General features: G+C 36.7%; 1 long non-coding RNA gene across 1 annotated transcript in view; it reads right to left on the reverse strand.

The window, feature by feature from the left end:
- The window catches only part of LOC133252597 (uncharacterized), a 468,796-nt gene that overhangs the window by 149,226 nt on the left and 298,309 nt on the right, over window positions 1-21,261 (reverse strand). The window contains exon 3 of the long non-coding RNA XR_009737989.1: window positions 12,518-12,627. This is a non-coding gene — a long non-coding RNA (uncharacterized LOC133252597). The remainder of the gene's footprint in view (window positions 1-12,517; window positions 12,628-21,261) is intronic.

Raw genomic sequence — 21,261 nt, forward strand, 5'->3', positions numbered from 1 at the left:
AAATTTATTGATTCAGTTTCCTTTGTAATATACAAGGGTTTAAAATTCTGGGAAGAGCTCAGATACCAAGTTTAAAAAATAGGAAGCAAAAGTTGCCAAACTATGGTATAGTCGTTTTCTTCCTAATCTAAACTGAGGATGTCGATAAAACAAATGGCCAAATACATTTTTTTTTAAAGTTTGGTTTAACGTTAAAATAGTTGAACCTGGGTTATTGATCCTGGGCATCTATCTCTGCTTCCATAACATGAAGTGACAAAAATGATAGCTAGTATTTTTTTCAGAATGTTAGTATCAGTCACACACTGTTCTAAATGCCTTGCATAGATTACCACGTTGAAGTCTCAGGATAGTACTATAAAGTAGGTGCTCTTAATATCATCATTTTATAGGCTGGGCTACAGAGGCACAGGGCTATTAAAGGTTATCTCAGGTCACGCAGTTAATGATTAAAAAATCTAAGATTCAAACCCAGGTAGTCCCACTGCCATGAACTTCTGATTCCTTGAACTAGATATCCTCTAAGGTCCCTTCTAGGCTGATTTTTTGACTATTCATTCTCTTTCATTATGATGTTAGAAACACTTGAACCATATCCACATCTGTGGAGGGCCAACAGAGGGGGACAAGACACTTAAATAAACATGGGTCTATGGACTCACAGGATATGTGCCATTTTGGAAAATGGGTCTGGGCTAAGCTGAACTATGTTTTCCAGGTACTTCAGGAATCCCAATGGCTAGAACACAGTTTGCTGATGTGTCCTACAGTTTGCTGATGTGTCCTACGGTCTGAGAAAATGATCAACAAAAGGTTTGATACTATTTTGACTTAACTCTGTCTGGGATGGTGTGATATCCCTATTCAAATGCTCTGAACACCGCAGAGCACCGACCATTTCCACTAACTACAAGTTTGAATTTGTTAGCTTGACATATAGGTTTTAAACTCAGAAAAACATAATTGATCGAAAACATAATTTGATCTTCTTTGGGGATGTGGTATCAAGAGTTAAGGGAAGAATAAAGTTCAGTGATCAAAGAAAAACAAAAAATCAGAAAAAATTACCCAGAATAAGAGACTTTAACTAAATTCTGATAGAGCCATAAAGTAGAATATTTTTACCCATTAGTAATGTTTGTAAGTCCATGTTTCTCAAACTATGAATGTTCCTGATAAGATTCATGAAGAGAATAAAATACTGAACACAAATATGACTATAACAATGTAAAAAAGATGAATCAAGCATAAATAAAAGACTGGAAGGAAATTAACCAAAATATTAATCATGTTTGTCACTACATGGGAAAATTATACTTAATTTTTCTCTCTGTGAAGAATTTCTATTCTCCAAATATTTTATAATGAGCATATATTTTTATTATCATCAAATAAAACCCAAGGTAAAAATATATAAACATTTTTAAAAGGCTCTCTAAAATTAACAAAATCTTTACTAATATATGCAATTCTTATGAAAGCCCTAATAATAGGATGACATCCAGCAGAAGAAATATATAAATGGTGGTATGAAAAAAAATCTGGAAAGAATAGTACATTATAAATCATATGATGTGGTTTCTTGGATTTGCTATTCACTAGCTCTGTAACCTTGAAAAATCATTTAACCTCTCTGAGCCTCAATTTCTTCATCAGTAGAGATAATAATATTTTCCCTATACCACTGAGAGTTGTTGAGAAGATTGAATGTGTATAGAAATGCTTTAGAAAAGTTAAAGTAACTACAATAGACACTATTCTTATTAACGAGTAAGAGTTAACTATTTCAATCTCTGTGAATAACACAAAGATTTCTATTTATATGTTCTTTTGTAACTCTGAATATTTACTTTTCCAAATTCCTTTGACCATTTGTGAACAGTTCTATTTGAGTATAATAAATAAAGGCTACAATTTACTAAGGTCTAATAGTGAAAGTGAAGTGAAGTCGCTCAGTCCTGTCCGACTCTTAGTGACCCCATGGCCTGCAGCCCATCAGGCTCCCCCGTCCCTGGGATTCCCCAGGCAGGAACACTGGAGTAGTCTAATAAGAGTGGTGTTAAAATGCAGAGTGGAGTGCATGTGACAAATGATGGAGGAGCATTGCTCCCCAATATCTTCATTGGAAATCCTGTTAGAATCATGGAGGAAGTTTTACAACTATTGAAAGAAAGAGATTTAGAAGACCCTCAGAGGCAGAACATGACACAGTGAGACAGGATTTCAGGAAAGGGGAATTATTAAACTGAAGAGCAAATGCCTTCTTTCCTTTCTTTTTCAAACCTGTCTTTACAACCACTATGAAAACAAATCATCACAATGTGATAAGCTTAGAGCTACAGTGGTATGTGCAAAGGGCTTTAGGAACATGGAGAAGGATGTATGTGCAAAGGGCTTTAGGAACATGGACAAGGACGTATGTGCAAAGGGCTTTAGGAACATGGACAAGGACGTATGTGCAAAGGGCTTTAGGAACATAGACAAGGACGTATGTGCAAAGGGCTTTAGGAACATGGACAAGGATGTATGTGCAAAGGGCTTTAGGAACATGGACAAGGATGTATGTGCAAAGGGCTTTAGGAACATGGACAAGGATGTATGTGCAAAGGGCTTTAGGAACATGGACAAGAATGCATCAGTTTCTCTAGGTAGGCTGGAGAAGACTTCATAAAGTAGGTGATGATGGAAGCAGTTGGATTATGTAGGATGTTATGTGAGGAAAGAGGGGAAAATATTCTGGGAAAAGGGAAAAGAAAGTGCAGTGACAGGGAAGTGCAAAGGAACATGGACAGTTGTTGAGACTATGCAATGTTTTCCTTGTCTGGAATTAGTTGGGAAAGAAGTGAGAGAAGAAGATAATAGCTGGGACCAGTGCAAAGTGCCTTATGGGCCTTTATGAAAAATGTTTACTTCAGTTTAAAGATAGTTACATGGTCATATTATATTAGGCTTTACAAAAGTTAACATTGGCAGCAAGGCAGTGAATGGACAATATGGGAAATTTTCTGATCAGCAGAGACCAGGCAGGGAGCTACTTTTTTGTAAGGGATGATAAAAGTCTGAAGGCAATAATGGCAAAATGGATTAAAAAGATTTAAAAGACAATTGGGAGGAAAATGACAATTGGGACTCTAAATGACTCACATTTAGAGTCATCACTATGTGCCAATAACCGTGTGTTGAGTTTTACAAGGTGTATTTTATCCCTAGAACATTATGGACTAGGTATCATAATGATGACTATTTTATGAAATGTACTGGAGGTGGGGTATGGATCCATATGCCTAATTCTGGCATGGAGATGGGCTGCTGGAGAAAGATTGTGAAAAAATGGGAGCGGTCTAGGTGATTTCCTATGGTTCGAGATTGAGATGGTGAGTGGATAGAAAATGAATAATAGAGAATAAAAAAGGGGTATGTTTGAGGAGACTGATAATATTAGAACCAGTATGGGAATTCGTGAATATGCAGCTGGGTAGAGATTCTAAGAGGCAAGTGGAGAGTGGATATGTGTGCATATGTGCTCAGTTGCTCAGTTGTGTCTGACTCTTTGTGACCCATGGACTGTAGTCCACCAGGCTTCTCTGTCCATGGGATTTTCCAGGCAATACTGAAGTGGGTTGCCATTTGCTCCTCCAAAGGTTGGGTTGTATATAGTAAATGTTTAATTAATTCATTGGGAAGTCAAACTATTATTAAAAGAAAATGTCCATAAAAAGTCAGCTGTATTAATTGAGACAAAAAAAAAGGAAGGAAGGGAGAAAGAGAGGGGAGTGGGTGTGTGGGAGAAATATGAGGGAGGGATAGAGAGAGGAAAGAAGGAAGAAAAAAAGAGGGAAGAAAAGAAGGAGGGAGACAGTGAGGGAGGGAGGAAAAAAGGGAGGAATCTGCATGAAGGGAACCAGACCATCAACCTCAGAGAAGCAGAACCCTGGAATGATGTGCTCTCAACCTGCGCTGATGGCTACTGGACTATAAAGACACATTTTCTTTTCTTAAATCAGAAAAGAAGCCTAATGAAATGCAGACTCTTTTGTGCCTATGCCAGGGTGATCTGAGGTTGACAAAGAAAATGTCTTGCTAACCTCTGTGCTTAGTGTGGTCTCCAAAACCCTGAGATATTTGTTGTAATCCATTATTTTTCCCCACACAAAAAAACACTGCAGTTCCCTTTGAACTCTGTATTTGATCAGTTAATGAAGAAATCCAGTGTTTATTCTGAGACAGAGCTAAAGCCACATCTTGACTTATTGACTGTTCTGGCTTTGATGGAGCAAATTACATACCATCTTAGGGGAGTCAGAATATGCTTGAGGACAGTTATCCCTCCACCTCATCTATTGATTCTTTAAAAAACCACAGTATCTAAAATAAAACAATGAAATCAGCGCTCATTTACATGGGTGAAGTATTTTAAACTCTGTGCACTCTTTCTGAGTAATATTCTCCAACATGAAAGCTATTAATCCTTTCTGAATTTTAACGAATCCAAACAGCCTCTCCATCAATTTCATGTGAGAAGGGCTGGTGAGGGCCACTTTACCACAAACTTTAATTTTATAATAGAGTTCTTCAGTTCAAATGGGCTTTTGACCTAGCTAATTTAATTGTCTTTGTTATTGATAGCTGCAGAGCTGTAAATAAACTTAAGTCTGAGAATGTGCTCCTGAGGTTTACTTTCTAAACAACATTCTGGATGACCCTCCAAGTGGTAAAATTACCTTTTGTTTCTTTGAGTGTATACTGTTTTTCATCATAACCAATGTAAGAGAGGGTGGTATACAGTGTTTATTATGGCAGAATATGAGGCATCAAAATGCCTTCCTCCCTTAGAATCACACTCCCACCGGGATTATCCTGAGCTAACTCCATAACCACTTGGCCAAGGGGAAAAAAAAAAAAAAAACACAGTTAAATAAATGAAAATATCCAGTTTGAACCAAGAGGGTGGATATAAATTGGCTTGGAGGGGAATGCTCTTTGATGAGGCAGGGTTAAAAAAGAGCATTTGGGAAGAGAAAGTTCCCTTTCTCCTCGTCATGTTTTGTGGAGGTCTGTTGAATCAATGGAGCTTCTGGAGTGTGGGACAACCTTAGGGGAAAACGGTGGCAGTGCCCAGGGGAAGGAGCAAAGATCAATGCCCAAGATTTTTACATTTCTTGAGGGTTGTTTCTTTGCGTGTGTGTGTGTGTGTGTATGTGTGTGTTGTTCCGTTTGTTTGTTTTAGTCTTTCCTGCAGAGAGCTGAAGCAATCCTGAAATATCATTATGCCAGGACTGGTTTGTTTTCCTTTCCTTCCTCTTTTTCTTCCTTCCTTCCCTTCTTCCCTGCTAACTTCAATCCCTACTCCTCTTTCCCACATTGCCAACCACCAGGCAAGTGTAACTATTCAGATACACTTGATATGCATTCTTTAAAGTATATATATGTATATATATATATATACACACACACACACACACAACATGAATTTTATGTATTTTTAATGGATACAAATGGAATTATCCTCCACATCTCATTGTTACTTCCTTGCTTAACTCAGCATGGTTTTTTAAGATCCATGTGTGTTGCTATGGGTTCATCTAGTTGGTTGCTTCTAAGTACTCCATAGTATTTCACTGGGTGGATCCAATATGTTTTACTTATTCAGTCCCCAAGCTATAAGCAACTTGATTGACTCCAACTCCCTACTATCTAAAAAAATGCTACACTTAGATGTCCTTGTACATATTGTCCACTTTTCCTTCTGATATATATCCAGGAGGTATATTTGTAAGAAATACTACCTGATATTTGATTTACTTTGGCTAGAGTGGCTTACAGAAGAACTTAACCTGGCTGCATCTCAGTGGCAGTACAGGATGGTTCCCATACTCCCACGGTTCCACTAGAAAGTGTTAGTTGCTTAATTGTGTCTGACTCTTTATGACCCCATGGACTGTATCCTGCCAGGCTCCTCTGTCCATGGAATTCACCAGGCAAGAATTCCGAAGCGGGCTGCTATTCTCTTCTCTGACCCAGGGATCAAACCTAGGTCTCCTACATTGTGGGCAGATTCTTTACTGTCTGAGCCATGAGGGAAGCTGCACAGTTCCATTAGTGCTTGATATTGTCCAAAATGGTAAACTCAGTGAATCTAATTACTGATGAATCAGATTACCTCTTTGTCTGCTCAGTAGCCTTTTGAGTTTTTTCTTTTGTGAATGATCTGTTTATGTCTTTAGCACATTTTTGTATTTGGTTCTTATCTTTTTCTTGCTGATTTTTCAGGATTTAAAGAAAAAAATGATTCCATATAAAGAAATCTTATAAAGTAACTTCTTATAAAAATTTCTTATAAACTTTAAAATTTATAAATAACTTCTTCAAATCTGTTACATATTAATTTTGTTCCTAATGTTCTTTATTGAACTGGTATCTCTAACTTTAATGTGGTAAAATTTTAATTAATGAATGATTAATTAATCATTTTGCTTTTAAAATTATTCTATGTTATCTTCTATGATCTTTAAATTTTCTTTTGCATTTAAGTCACAATCATAAATCCTTAATCATAGAGTCCTATGTTAGCTTGAGAATATCTATTTTATTTATCTTTCTATCTGTCATCTATCAAGAGAGAGATGGCCAATTTTCTGGACAGTCCTTTTCCTATTAGTTTGTGGTACCATTTAATCATGCATTACATTTTTCTATATACGTGATTTCATCACTAAGCTCTCTATTCTGTTCCAGAAACCTATTTGCCTGTTCTTGCACCAGTGTATGAACAATTTTTACTCTGAAGACTTTATAATATGTTTTGATAGGACAAGTTTCCCCTTTACATTTTCAAAGATGGCTTTTCCCCCTTCCATTCACATTTAAATAAATCTTTATTAGATTGCTCAAAAAATATCAAGCTGACTTTTTTTTTTTTTTGGAATTACATGCAACTTACAGATTCATTAGCATACCTAGTATATAATATTATTATCAAGTTGTCATATTCAGGAGTATGCAACATCTCCTTTTAATCAATTCTTCTATGTTCTTTAACAGAGATGCATGTATGTATCCGCTCCCTCCCCACAGTGAACAGAGAGCTTGTGTACTCTTGGTTAACTCTTAAAACCTTTTTTTTTGTTTCTATTTTGAATGGTATTCTATTTTTGGTTTTATTTCCTGTTTGTCTTGATTCATTTGTTCCTCCTCCAACCCTCACCCCCTATCTTTTCCCTGGGTTTAGGCTTATGTCTGAAAAGACACACACACACACACACACACACCAGCATTCTCCCTTCATAGAAAGGTTAGTATTTTGTATGGTGGATCTAAAATACACTGAAATCCTCAATCTGACTGAGGCTGAAACTTTAATACCTATGTCAAGTCCAGGATTAATAACAACAACATTCTTATTACTAGGGAGATTTGAACTTTCTTTTAGGGAGTTTAAAATGCTTTACTAATATCACCCCCTTAAAATCCCACAGCACTTCTAGGTGATAAGGATGTATGTAGATGGAATTGGTAAGATTCTGTCTTTATCTGTCATCCAAGGCCAAATCTTGACTTCATTTGATGTACCAACCAGTGAGACTCAAGGAGGAGCCCTATTACAGGGAAGACAACTTCCTGACTAGAAAAATCAACCTATGCACATGCTTCGAGATGGGCTCCCTACATAGGAACCAGTGGCTGAAGCCAGGCCAACATCCCTCTGAGAGAATACTCTGTTTTGCCTGTATTTGCCTTTTCCTCCCACTCTCTTTCCAGCCTATCCCTTCCCCTTTTCCCCAAATCCAAGAGATATAAAAAAAGTAGTCAAAGTTAATCCAAAACAAACTGCTAAATATATTTTATAAGCTTCCATGTACCACTTAAAATGCCAGACTACTAAACAGAAGACATCAAGTATATTCTCAAAGGCACTAACTGGAGGTGGAATGATTTTACTAGTCTTTAGACAAAAACTTGTGACTTCTATGCTTGTAAGTATTATTTTACTCTCTTGGGAAAATGAAAAGTTCTTTTCCCTCTCCTCTTCCTTCTCTTCCTTCTTGTCCTCCTAGTCTCTCTTTTCCTCTCTTTCTTAATAATGGGCTATTTAAAAATGAGGCAAAATAGCCAAAACATGTTGTAAATGAATAGACACATGCTGTGATCATTTTATCAGTGATATCCAAGGAGATTTATAAAAAAGATGAGAGGCAAATATTTCTTTAAACTTTTCCCAAGTAAAATTATAATTTAATGAAAATAAATGTATTAATTTTCTTTTTTCTTAGGACTTAAGACAGGGGCCTGGGATAAATTTAAATTGTTACAAAACTATTTTCACAAGTGCTTCTGGGATATTTTCTTCAGAATAAGAAAACAAATATATTTTGATCACTTTGATCAAAAATCCAACTATAAAAATGATAATAATTCCCCCCATACAATAGTGCTGCTCGTACTACATTCTAGTATACAAATACTTACCCCTGGTGACTTTTCCAGATTTATAACAATTTAGTTTTGAGTATTCCTTAATCTTAAACCACCTGATTTGGGGATGATTAGAAAGAAGAAAGGATGAAAAGTAGGCGAGGTTTCCACAATGCAGAATTGGAAGATGTGGAAGAACTGAGGATGATTTTGCTTTTAGAATTATTACAGCTGCCTGCTTATATTGTGGGGAGTGAAATTATGGAAAAGGGGCAGATGGACAACCACCCCGATTCTGTGAAATTTCAATGTTCTCTGGCTTTAAGTTATGATGAACAGAGCAAATATTATAAATAGTACTGTCTTTGAGGACAGTACTTGAGAAATAAAAGTAAACTTATTAAAGAAAGATTGCATCTGTCTCTTTCCATCTCAGGTATAAGTTATTCTGTACCCTTGGGATGGGTTATAGAACCCCAGAGAAGACAGTCTATTATTTCAAACCTTAAAAAAGAAAGTATCAAAACTGGAGAAAAATTACACTGACATATTTTAATTCAAGTTTGAACACAGAAATGATTTAATCCACTGAATTGGTTGCTTAAAAACTCTAGAAGGGCTTGAGGAAGATTCTAGGCAAAGACTATAAGAATTAATTTGAAAGCAACACTGCAGAACTGATCTATGAAAAGAGCTGCTACCACTGACACAATAAGAAAGGTGAGGGATAAACAGGAAGTTCAGGAACAAGGAAGCCATTGCCTCAATTGCGGGCTCCCACCACACTCCTGCAATGATCTGAGCACCAGCAAGCTACTGAGAAAACAACTGGCTTCAGAGCCACAACAACACAGCCACAAGACATGTCAATAGAATGGATATTCCATCAAACTCTCAATACTCATAAAATTATGGACTGGATACTTAGAGTGCTTCTTCTGTTGCTGAAAAACCCAATACCCACTAGCAAATGCCCCCCCATATCATTTCTGCATGCCAGTTCTCTCATGGGTGAATCTGCTTGGTGGAAACCAAACAGTTGCAGGATTCAGGCTCTAAGGCAGTCTTGTAATAAGGCATAACACAAGGAAATTAGAACAGAGTTGAATGAGCTAATCTCTACCACATATACTCTATTCATATTATTTGCAAACAAGCAAAACAAATTTATGGGTATCTTATAAAAACTGTTGTGGCAAGAACTTGTAAAGTTACCAGTGGACAAAAACAGCAGTAGAAAATTATAGTCCAAATTTGCATTAATTTTAGATGTATAAAATATCACTGGAGTATTCTTTATTTAGTATTATTTTACTTGAGGTAAAATATTTTCAAAGTCATCATCAGTTCACTCACAACCTCAGTCCCCCTTATTTTATTTTTTTATAAGTTCTCATACTTTCATCTATAATTCCTTTATTGTCAGAGTTGTCAGAGATATAATGGTCAAAGTTATAGAGGGAATATTCAGTAAGAATCATTTCTATTAGTACCGAGCCTTATACTTCTAGTAATATATCATCTTAAGATTGCCATTTTCATATTTACCTTTTTCCTACTTTTATGCTAATCAGTTAAGAGATATAGAAGATTGCTTCAGAATGTATTTTTTAAATGAAAAATGAAGGCCTAATTATAGAGAGACACATGATCATCTACATATTACACATGGCTTTAGAGAGATTAAAGTAGTGTAATATGGGCTGGAGAGTGAGGGATGTGGGGTGTGACTTCAGAGGATACCTGACCTGACAGGAGTACGGGTGGAGCATTTGGAGAGAGGGAAAGTCAACATTGTCCAGCCATGAGTGTAAGTTATACCGAAAACTGATTGGGAAGTGAGCCAAAAAAAATAACAAATAAACTCTGCTAATATCTACAGAACTTATTACCACTCCAGGGAGTCCACTCATCACTTTGGGCAGAAGTTTTATGGGCTCTCAAATGAGGGCTTTCTTCAGATTAGAGGAAAGAAGCTCATCATTGCCACACAACTTTACTAAGCTCCACGTCAACTGCCTTTTGAAAAAATTGTGCTCATTTTAAAGAGCCCAGAATATCCATATGCCTCAGATAATAGAGTGTGGATGGACCTGTAGTCAAGGAAGAGGTCGATTGCAAAGTAAATCTTACTACTAGTACTATAGTGGCCCCAAACACCGAGGACACACTAGCTCATTACCCAGAATAGAGATGTTCACCTACATAATCTCCCTTGACCCTCACAATATTCCCAGGCAGAAGACACAGAAGCTATTACCTTCATCTAATAGATAAGACAATAATGCTCAGAGAGATTTTATAACTAACCAAGAGTAACACTGCTCATAAACAATAGAACACAGAACTGGAACCAATTTTTTCTGACTCCAAGGTCTGTGCTTTGCCAATGTACTGATTCTGTTGATGTATATCCATTATAAAGGGGGAGAGCAATGCAAACTGTATCACAAAGTTGAATTTAATCAAAGTGTTGTTTCTAATCACAGTAGATTGAATTTAGTAGGTAAATAGCCTTACTAAGAGGAATCGGATTTTTGAAACCTGAATTTAACTTGAGTAGAAATATATCCTGAAGCTATGTTATCATAAGAAAACAATTTTTTTTAGAAAATCATCAGTGTCAAAGCAGTGACTGATTTGGTCAGTTCAACTAAACTCCAGTTAATTACATGGGAAAAAAAAATTAAAACTGGGGAAAGATGCAGTCAAGATAGTCATTTGATATGAAATAAGATCAACAATCATTACATTTTCCCCCACTATTCCAATAATGATGTTGTTATAATATAGGGAAATAAATCTATACATATATAGGATCCTAATGTTTCTCATTACTTTATACATCATTTATTAAAATCTATGTATGTCTACACAAGGCTGAATCGTCAATCCTAATTTTCCTACCATCTCCTCTACCTCCTGTGCTAGAAAAATTAATTTAGATAATTTATTTGGTATTCATTTTCTTCTCTATTCATTCCATACAATTCGAAGCACTGGTAGGTGACAAGTACTGCATGACAGTAATAATGAAAATTTAATGGCATTTCTGCATCAGAGAGAAGCTGACCCTGAGAAACTGTGCTTGAACCAGAAGTCATCTGGTGTTTCTTTCTAGCTCTAGGCAAAAGCTCTCAGGGAATGCAAGAGAGAATCCTTAGACAAAGGCATCACTGATGACATTAGCTATAATAATAAGGAAAAATTTTTGATTGAGTGAAGGCAGAGTTTCCTCATGGTTAAGATACTGGTATCTAAAAAACTAGAAACAACCCAAATATCCAGCACTGGATGAATGAATAAACACAGTGAGGTATATCCATGGAATAGAATTGTACTTAGTAAAAAGGGCTGAACTGTTGATTTTTTCAACAACGTGGATGAATCTCAGTGCATTATACTACATGAAAGAAGCCAGACTCAAGAGCCTTCATGCTTTATTATTCCATTGATAGGACATTCTGGAAAAGTGAAAACTATAAAGAAAACAGACAGATCAGTGATTTCCAGGGACTGGGAAAAGGGGAGGGGACTGATTAGAAAAGGGCATTCATAAGGAGATTAGGGAAAATGATAAAACTGTTCTACATCTTGAGTAGGTAGCAGTTACAAGGTTGGGTACATGTACCAAAACTCATAGAATTATAAACCAAACAAGGCCCTCTTACTGTATATAAATTATACCTAAAATATGATATTGGGTTCCAGAGTTTGATTTGTTGGGTTCAAATCAAATCCTACCTCAGCAATATGTTATTTGTATAACTTGGGCAAATTACTTGCTTATTCATGTTTTTTTTTTTTTTTTTGGAGTCCTCATTTGTAATATAAAGAGCATAATAATACTGACCTTATTGCATTGTCATGAGGATTAAGTGAAGTAATCTATATGAATTGCCTAGAACAATGTTTGACATGGATTTACTTTCAACAAAGAGAAAATCATAAGCTTCTGCAGATAACAGCTGTATACTTACCACTGCTGCCTCTTACGTTATGCCTATCGTCCCTCCAGGACTTCTTCATATTCACACAAGTTTTTCCAGGACCACAGTTTATGCCCTGGACTTCCCCATTTGCCCCCAAGCGCCGGTAAGCCTACCGTGAGGACACCACCACTCCATCCTCCTTTTGCCAGTCACTGGTGCTTAGAATATCTGGTTGCATGACACATTTTCTCTTAATGGCAGCCACACACTGTGCTTGTCAAGGCTAGAAAAAACAGATGACAGCACACAATTCAATCATCTCTCTGTTGATTTATTCATGATGACTGACTTTTGATATTTTTTCTTATCCAAAATATCAAAGAATGTCATTTATAAACAAAAAATAAGAAATGCTTGCAATAATATATGCAACTCCTTCTTTGTGATTCATTTCAAAGCACTACAGGTCCTGAAAACTCCTCTAGGCAGCATTATTTGGTACTGCAAAGAGTTTAGATAGTTTGGAGGTCAAGAAAAAAAAAAAAGGAAATTACTTTCTTCCAATATCAAAGCTAATGGTGAGGAACCATGGCATGGATCCTCTAAAACAATGGATAGGGCCCAAATTCTCTACATGGTACAGTGCTTTACTTTGGAAAGCATTATCATTTCTTTTTCCAACAGATTGCTTTTGTAATTATATTTTGCTTATGTCATTGCCATTACTTTGCATTCTCTGAGAACTCAACAAGGACAACTGAGGTGAGGAGGAAATAAAATGACCTAGAGATATACTAGACTCATCTTCTGGAGGTCAGAAACCTGAATGTACAATATTACTTCTTCAAGTTGATACCCTAACCAAAAGAAGACAGATAATAAGCCTTGGTCTTATGTTAAATGCAAATTATTCTGGAGAGGCAATATATTCAATCTTGTTAGTTGTTTACATCTTACTGAAAACAAGTTTATAACATGATTTGTTGATGAGGGTGAGGCTGGAGATGAGGAACAAATGAGAGGTTTGACAACTGTAGAGATTAAGGGTGATACACTTCTAAGGGCTGTAATGATATAAAAAGTAGACACTGGGGCTACTAAAGCCCAACTTTTCTTACTTAACAGTTATCAATTCTTGGATCATAAAGTGGCCTATTTTTTTTAATGTACTTGGAAGCTGATTGCACACTGAAATGCTTTTGAATTTATTTTCTACACAACTAAATGCTACTCCTTCTGATTCTGGATGCAAAAGCAAAGTGCTGGCATTCAGCTAGTCACATTAATGCAGTATAACCTTACTCGATGCTTTGGAGAGAATATGAACACATAGACTCTTATTTCTTTTATAAATACAGCAAAGTTTCATTACACTCATATCTGTATGCTGTGCATGTGTATAGTATAGCTCACTTTCTGTAGTAGACTCAAAAGATAGCCAACAGCAATCTATCCTTCCTCATACAAGCATTCCTTTCTATCCATCAAGAAATAGAGTATATTTTCCCTCCTCTTTATCTAGGTGGGAACTTTGACTTGTAACCAAAAGAGTGTGGTAAAAATGATATTTGGGACTTCTGAGGTCAGACCTTAAGATTAACAGTCCCTACTTCCTTCTCTTAGACATCAGTTGCCATGCAAAATCTCCAGACCACCATGCAAGAGACCACAATGCTGTGAGTAGCTGGTCACATGGACCATACTAGTGAATGAATCCCAGGAAGTAACCCTAGTTGACCTAACTACAAATAAAAGAACTACCCAGTTGAATATATCAACTAACAAAGTGAATAATAAATTGTTGTGGTTTTATCACAAAGTTTTGGAATGATTTGTTATGCAGCAATTTATTCACATATGCCATATCTCAAAAGGATTAAAAAGAAGAAAGCCAATAAACTTGCATACCAATATAATGGATCCTTAAACAACATGGGTATGAACCTCATGGGTCTACTTACATGCAGTTTTTTGTTTTTTTTTTCAGTAGTAAATACTACAGTACTACATGATCTATGATCTGAGGTTGGCTGAATCGTAGATGTGGAACTGAGTGTATGTAGGAACTGTAAATGCACAGGAACTATAGATACAGAGATTCAACCATAAATTATACTCAAATTTTCAACTGCACAGAGGGTTGGCACCCCTAACCACCATGTTGTTCAAAGGTCAATGGTAATTAAGATGCATACAGGTTCATAAGTTATACTCTTCATTCCAGACTCCAAGTAACCAAAAGTTTTCAATTTATATTAATGCTTCCAGTTATAATTAAGCCATCATGATAGAGAACCTTTTTTTCTTTAAATTAAGAAATCAGTCTCCATATCCATTAGGTTTGGAAAAAGATCCCCTTCCAATGTGATATTCCATTCTTATAATATAAGCTGAAGGCAGTAGTAAAATCAGAAATGCATGTAATTGAAAGGTACATCCATCTATTCATTCATATTGTTTTCCCTGATGAACATTTAAAAAAATTTATGGGCTTGTTTGAAAAATGTGAAAGAAAAAAAAAAATCAGTGGAGTAACCATGATTTATAAAGGTGAAACCTTCATGTCATGAATATTTTATCAGAGAAATGTGTAAGCCATGAGATTTTATCTGAGTGCATTCCTCAACCTGATGTGATAAATTCATAAATGGACCAACACCCATTATAATGGAAATGGTCATTGGATACATAGGAACAGCACAGGGGCTACAAAACAAACTTCATTTTCAGTAGGCTTCCAGGAGTCTGAGAAATAATTTGGATCAAAGGTGGTTAAATATCATCAGTGAGGAGAGGACAACAAGAAGAGGCAGTGATTTTCTGCATGCTTTGCAGATCAACATGAAAATGAATCAAAATCCCAGTGTGTGGAAGAATTGGGCCAAACCTTCCCTCTTCTTCCTAGTACTGGATCAGATTCTTCCCTCCCTCAGAAACCATTTCAGTGAGGAACCTAGTCACCTTTAATTTTCTTGCCTATAGACCAATTTTCCCAAGTATCTAATTGTTTTTAAGCATGTCCACGCAGTTGTGAAAGTTTTGGAGACATTGATACACACAATGGAGAAAGCAAGTGACATTTTATGGAGAAGAAACAACTGACCTAGTTCAAGAAGCTCATAGTCAAGCAATTAGTGATACATCTAGTGGCACAACAAACACCCATCTGTCCCCGGCAGAGCAGGAGGCAGCACGAAAAACAAGGTAAATTAAAAGCAGATCAAAAAAGAAGCATATTCAATAAAGGGCTCAGGCATAATGCTGCCAAGGCCAGCTCAACATTGAGGTTTCAGATGGCAAAGTCATGAGGGGTTGGATGGCCCAGGCTGGGTTTGACCTCAAGAGAGTTTTCAAAGATGGCCCATGATGGTATGATTTCATTCTCAAACTATTGATTTCATTGAAGAAATATGAAACTTTCCAAGAGTCATTGGGAAGAACGTAGAAAGGGTCAGAAGTTAATTTAACAGCAGGGGCATTAACTGAGTCTAACATGTTTCCTTGCAGAGGAAATGAACCATGGATTTGAAAGCAGTCTTTTCATGACTCTGTACAGGTGTTTGTGCCTCCATTAGTGAACTCCTCAACCTGGAGCTGAAAATAGTCTGTTTATGTTGATGTCAGATAAGCACAAAGCTGCAAGGTAGATGGGGAAATATACTTAATTATTAAGGCACAAAGGACATAATGGGAAGGTGTACCAGCGAGAAGGAAGCACATGTGTGCTGAATTATCAACCTTCTGGACTCTAATTGGCTGCCCCTTCTTGGTGGACAGGGTTGGTGGTTTTCCTTATTTAAGAGACTAACCATGGAACAGACCATACACCTTCAGACGTGGATACCAGAGACACTAATAACTTTTTAGCATGCAAAAATGTTCCTTAGTCTTTCCCTTACTTACTATGAGTCAGATAATGTGTACTACATATATGCACATACAAGTATGTATTTTTAAATAAACTTTAAATAGGGAAAATATAATCTGTTGTATAGTCTTTTCTATCCTTGGTATCTAGCAAGTAGGTACTCAATAATTTTTTATTAAATATGTGAAAAGAATGAATGAATAAAGTTCTTGGAAGTCTTCTGGAAATACAGGGCATATTTATATCTTTACTTAAATATTTAGATTTCCTTCTTTGATTTAGAGCCAAAGTGGTAAAGAAAAAAAGTACATCAAAGCAAAACAGAAAACAGAGAATTAGACAGGGATTTAGATTCTTATTTATGGAGTTTTACCAACTTTCTGAAGCCTTGAGAATTCTACCCCTCTGGATTTTAGGCTCCTCAGCATAAAAGGTGGGAAGGGTGGTGGGGGAATGCTATTATGTTCAAAGTGTTCTCCAGAGACAATATTCTACGATTTCATAAAGAAGATATATTTTTAGAGCACGATGTGGGGCTTAGTAACTTCATGAGATGAAAGAATCATAACACATAAGAGCTAAGGAATAATTTCAATTCAGAAATAGAACAATAAGAAAATATTTTAAAGAATCTGGTTCAATACCATATCGTAAGGAAGATACATGGTTAAAATAGGCAGGATGAATGGAAGTCCCATCATTCTTAAATATTTCCAGTTATGCCTATTTATTTATCTAGAAGCTGATCTGGAATTGTTTAACTGATTGATGTGAAGAGGAAAGCTGCTCCAAAAGTATTCTCTTTCTCTCTCTCTCAATTTCTCTGTGTCTCTGCTTGTTTATCAGTCTGCCTCTGCCTGTCTGTCCTTCAAACACACACACACAACAGACCAGAAAAATTCCCAGGAGCAATCTTCAAACAATCTGGCAAGTAAAGGTAGCATATAGCTTCAGATGATTCTATCTGGCCTGGTTGCTAGCCAAACAAGCCTTGAGGAGTAGAATCTTCCTTTCCCTCACCAGCCATTCATGCAGCGGCAAGTTATTCTGATTTTACTCTAATCATAAAGAGATTGTGAATTTAAAAATGCTCTCTTCATGTCTGTTAAGAGTCTTACATTTTTGTTATACATATGCCATTCCATCATTGTTTACACAGTAATCTGCTTATTGGAAGATAGTTGCTACTAAATGAAGCTAAAATGGACTAAATCAAAACAAAGCTGAATTCCTTTGGCTTTCCCCATTTCCTTCACCCTCAGCCTTCTATCTCTTAGTTAGCTGATAAAACAGTTCACTTTGTAAACATGCATGAAAAGTATGCAAAAAGTCCTCTACAAAGAGATGTTGGCAGCTGAGGATATGTCATTTTAGACTTATGGTCCATTATAACATTAGATTCATCTATCAAAAAGCAAAGATCTATGCTAGTTTTTTCTTTCCCTCCTTCATTAGTAAAATCCATTTTAAGGTCTCCAGGAGGTAAATTATTTTTAGAATTAGCTTTTTTTTATTAGTCAGGTTGCAGAGTGTCGAAATTGCACTGAAGCCAGTGGCACTTCACTGAGCTTATTAATATTGATATGATCACTCTGTTCTGTGCTGAGTGACACTGCTAACCTTCCCTGATGGCAAGGATTCTTTTTAAAGGGACCACACAATTAAAAGAAAAAAGATCCTCAGGTCTTTTACTCTGGTGTTTTTGAAAGGGCAAGTAGAATATCTGCATCAGTTTGCTATGATTCAATTCATTCAAACGATGTTTCCTGAGCACGAGTTTTGAGCTAACACAATGCTAGATGCTGAAGTTTCAAAGACCTCCAATATGTGATCCTACTCTTTAAGGGGTTCAGTCTACCCAATAAAGATTTCTCTAGTACCTATTATGTGCTAGGTGCCATATTGAGAGCTGCAAATTTAGAATGCTTAGAAGCATGGTCTCTATAGTCAAGGGACTTACTAATTGAGAGGATAAACATTTATTCCAGTATAAAGATCCCCAAGGGATCAGTGAGGAGATTATGTTCATGGGGAGGAAGTCTTCAAGGACAGATATTTGAATAGGGTTTGGAAAGATACATGGAGTCTCAGAGATGGAGATTAGGGATACAAAAAAGGAGGAAAGGACTAAAGAGATGTTCAGAGGGAACAGTATGAGCAAAGAGAAGCAAAGTTAACCTAGAATATAATTAGGAAACAGCAAATAGTTATGTTTAAACAGAAAATGTATTTGAGGATATAGTGGGTGATAGCAGAAATTGGGTTGTGGCCATGGTGTTGAAACCGAAATGCCAGCTGGAGTAGTCTGAGGTAAATTTCCATAAAATTGGGTACCTGGCAAAAGTTTCCAAGGAAGGAATCCAACCCATTGCTTGTAACAGCAGTTTTTGATTCAAGTTCAGTTCAGTTCAGTCGCTCAGTCATGTCTGACTCTTTGTGACCCCATGGAATGCAGCACTCCAGGCTTCCCTGTCCATCACCAACTCCTGGAGCTTACTCAAACTCATCTTGATCGAGTCGGTGATGCCATCCAACCATCTCATCCTCTGTCATCCCCTTCTCCTCTTGCCTTCAATCTTTCCCAGCATCAGGGTCTTTTCCAATGAGTCAGTTCTTCTCGTCAGGTGCCCAAAGTATTGGAGCTTCAGCTTCAGCATCAGTCCTTCCAATGAATATTCAGGATTGATTTCCTTTAGGATTGCCTGGTTGGATCTCCTTGCAGTCCAAGGGACTCTCAAGAGTCTTCTCTACCACCACAGTTCAAAAGCATCATATCTTTGGCACTCAGCTTTCTTTATAGTCCAACTCTTACATCCACACATGACTACTGGAAGAACCATAGCTTTGACTAGATGGACCTTTGTTGGCAAAGTAATGTCTCTACTTTTTAATATGCTGTTTAGGTTGGTCATAACTTTTCTTCCAAGGAGCAAGCGTCTTTTAATTTCATGGCTATTTCATTTTGATTCAAGGCTACATTAATCTTTCTATAGGCAGACATCAAACTTGGGATAGTATTTTACCAAAAAATTCTATTTTTTTTTTTTTGGAACTGGGACCCAGTTTGTCATTAACTGGTATAATCTATGAATCAAAATGCCCAGTAGTTATGGAAGGAAAGTCAACCTTTGGTTTACCATAGAAGATAAGATGACATTTTGCAATTTATATTAAATTTACAATCAGAAATTTCTTAATTTTAACCTTTAAGTGTAATCTCCATTACTGTTGACAACACATTGTATATCCACAACTGAGATTTAAGAAAATAAGATTCTGAAAGCTTTCACAGCAATGGGAAAAGAAAGTCTGAGGTCACCTGTTGGAGTTGCTTGGGAATCTGTCTGGATCTAACAAAGGACTTGGGGAAAGATCTTTCATAGCTTTGTCAGTCACTATGTTAAACGTAAAATGCATGCAATGAATTATAGGGTCTTTTGTTTTTGTTTTTTCCAAAACTTTTTCTGAAAAATAGAATAAAGAACAATGAGTATCCAGAACAAACATTATAGGAATCAGTAGAACTAAACCTAATATAATCAATATTAAAAACAAAATTCCCTTACGTTGTAAAGCATAATGCTATGGAAGATAAGGAGACACTGAAAATTCACTTCATTTTCATTCCCTGCTAAACACTATCTAAGAAATAAATTGGACTTTCCAGATGCCACTAGTGGTAAAGAACTTGCCTGCCAGTGCAGGGGACATGAAAGATGTGTGCTTAATTCCTGCAGGAAAGCACGGCAACCCACTCCAGCATTCACAGACAGAGGAGCCTGGTGGGCTACAGTCCATAGGGTCTCAAAGACTTGGACACAACTGAAGTTACTTAGCACAATAAATAAATTAGCAATAGCATTGATGGAACAGACATAGTTCAACCAATAACACTGCACTGATGGTTTGCCATTCTAACTGGAAAGACAGAGATGTAAAGAAAACTTCATGACATGAGTTGATAAGTACTTAGGAGATAGGTATAAGGGGAAAGATACACTAGCCACTGCATGTCTGATTGATGGGATACTCCCTACATCAACATGATACTATTCTCTCCTGAGTGATTCATTCGTAATTAATAAAGCAAATTTAACAGTGTTTTCACTCTAGTGTGGAAGCCAGAATCAAAATCAGCATTCTCTAGCCTTCGTTGCTTGAGTGATATCTTCTAATCTGCAGCAAAAGGAAAGCCTTCTGGCTTCCTTGAATTGGGAGTTCTTTTTGCCTTCTGAAGCACTCAGAGACCCCCCAACTCTTTGTCCATGTTTTACCTGATTGTCACCAGAAACAAGGACTTATTTTTTAAGCCTACAGGTGAGTGGGTCACAATGGTGACATTACACAAAGGGAACTCTAAGCACCCTGTCCTTCAAGGAAGCAGAAATGTGAAGGCAAACAGATACCAGCAACTGTGAAAACTGAAGAACTGCACATAGGCCAAAGCTAAGCAAGAATAGTTAAGTCAGTAGGATCCCAGAGAAAGGCTGCAGGGCGGCCAGGGCTATGGTCTTCAGCAAATTCTGCATACTCACAGACCCCAAGGAGGGAGAGGGACTGGGGGAAGCAAGTGGATGTGCTGGCCAGTTGACCATTCTCTCTTTCTTCTTCTCTTTTTAGTCTCCTTCTATGGCTTTCTATCTGACAGATACCCAGCTTACTTCAATTTGCCCTCAAATCAGAAAACATATATATATATACACATATATATATATATATATAAAATTATATATGGCTTCCCTGATGGCTCAGATAGTAAAGAATCTGCCTAGAATGCAGGAGACCCAGGTTTGATCCCTCAGTCAGGAGTAACTCTTGGAGAAGGGAATGGTTACCCACTCCAGTATTCTTGCCTGGAGAATTCAATGGACGGAGGAGCCTGGTGGTCTACAGTCCATGAGGTTGAAAAGAGTCGGACACAACTGAGAGAATAACATTTTTTTTTCAAAATTATATATGTATATAGTTATAATTAAATTTCTCAATGTATACCAATTATATGACTTACATTCTTAAAGTGAGCTAAGAAACAACTTTAGTATTGTCATA

Source organism: Bos javanicus, chromosome 8 (genome assembly GCF_032452875.1).
Source record: "Bos javanicus breed banteng chromosome 8, ARS-OSU_banteng_1.0, whole genome shotgun sequence".
NCBI classification, from domain to species: domain Eukaryota; kingdom Metazoa; phylum Chordata; class Mammalia; order Artiodactyla; family Bovidae; genus Bos; species Bos javanicus.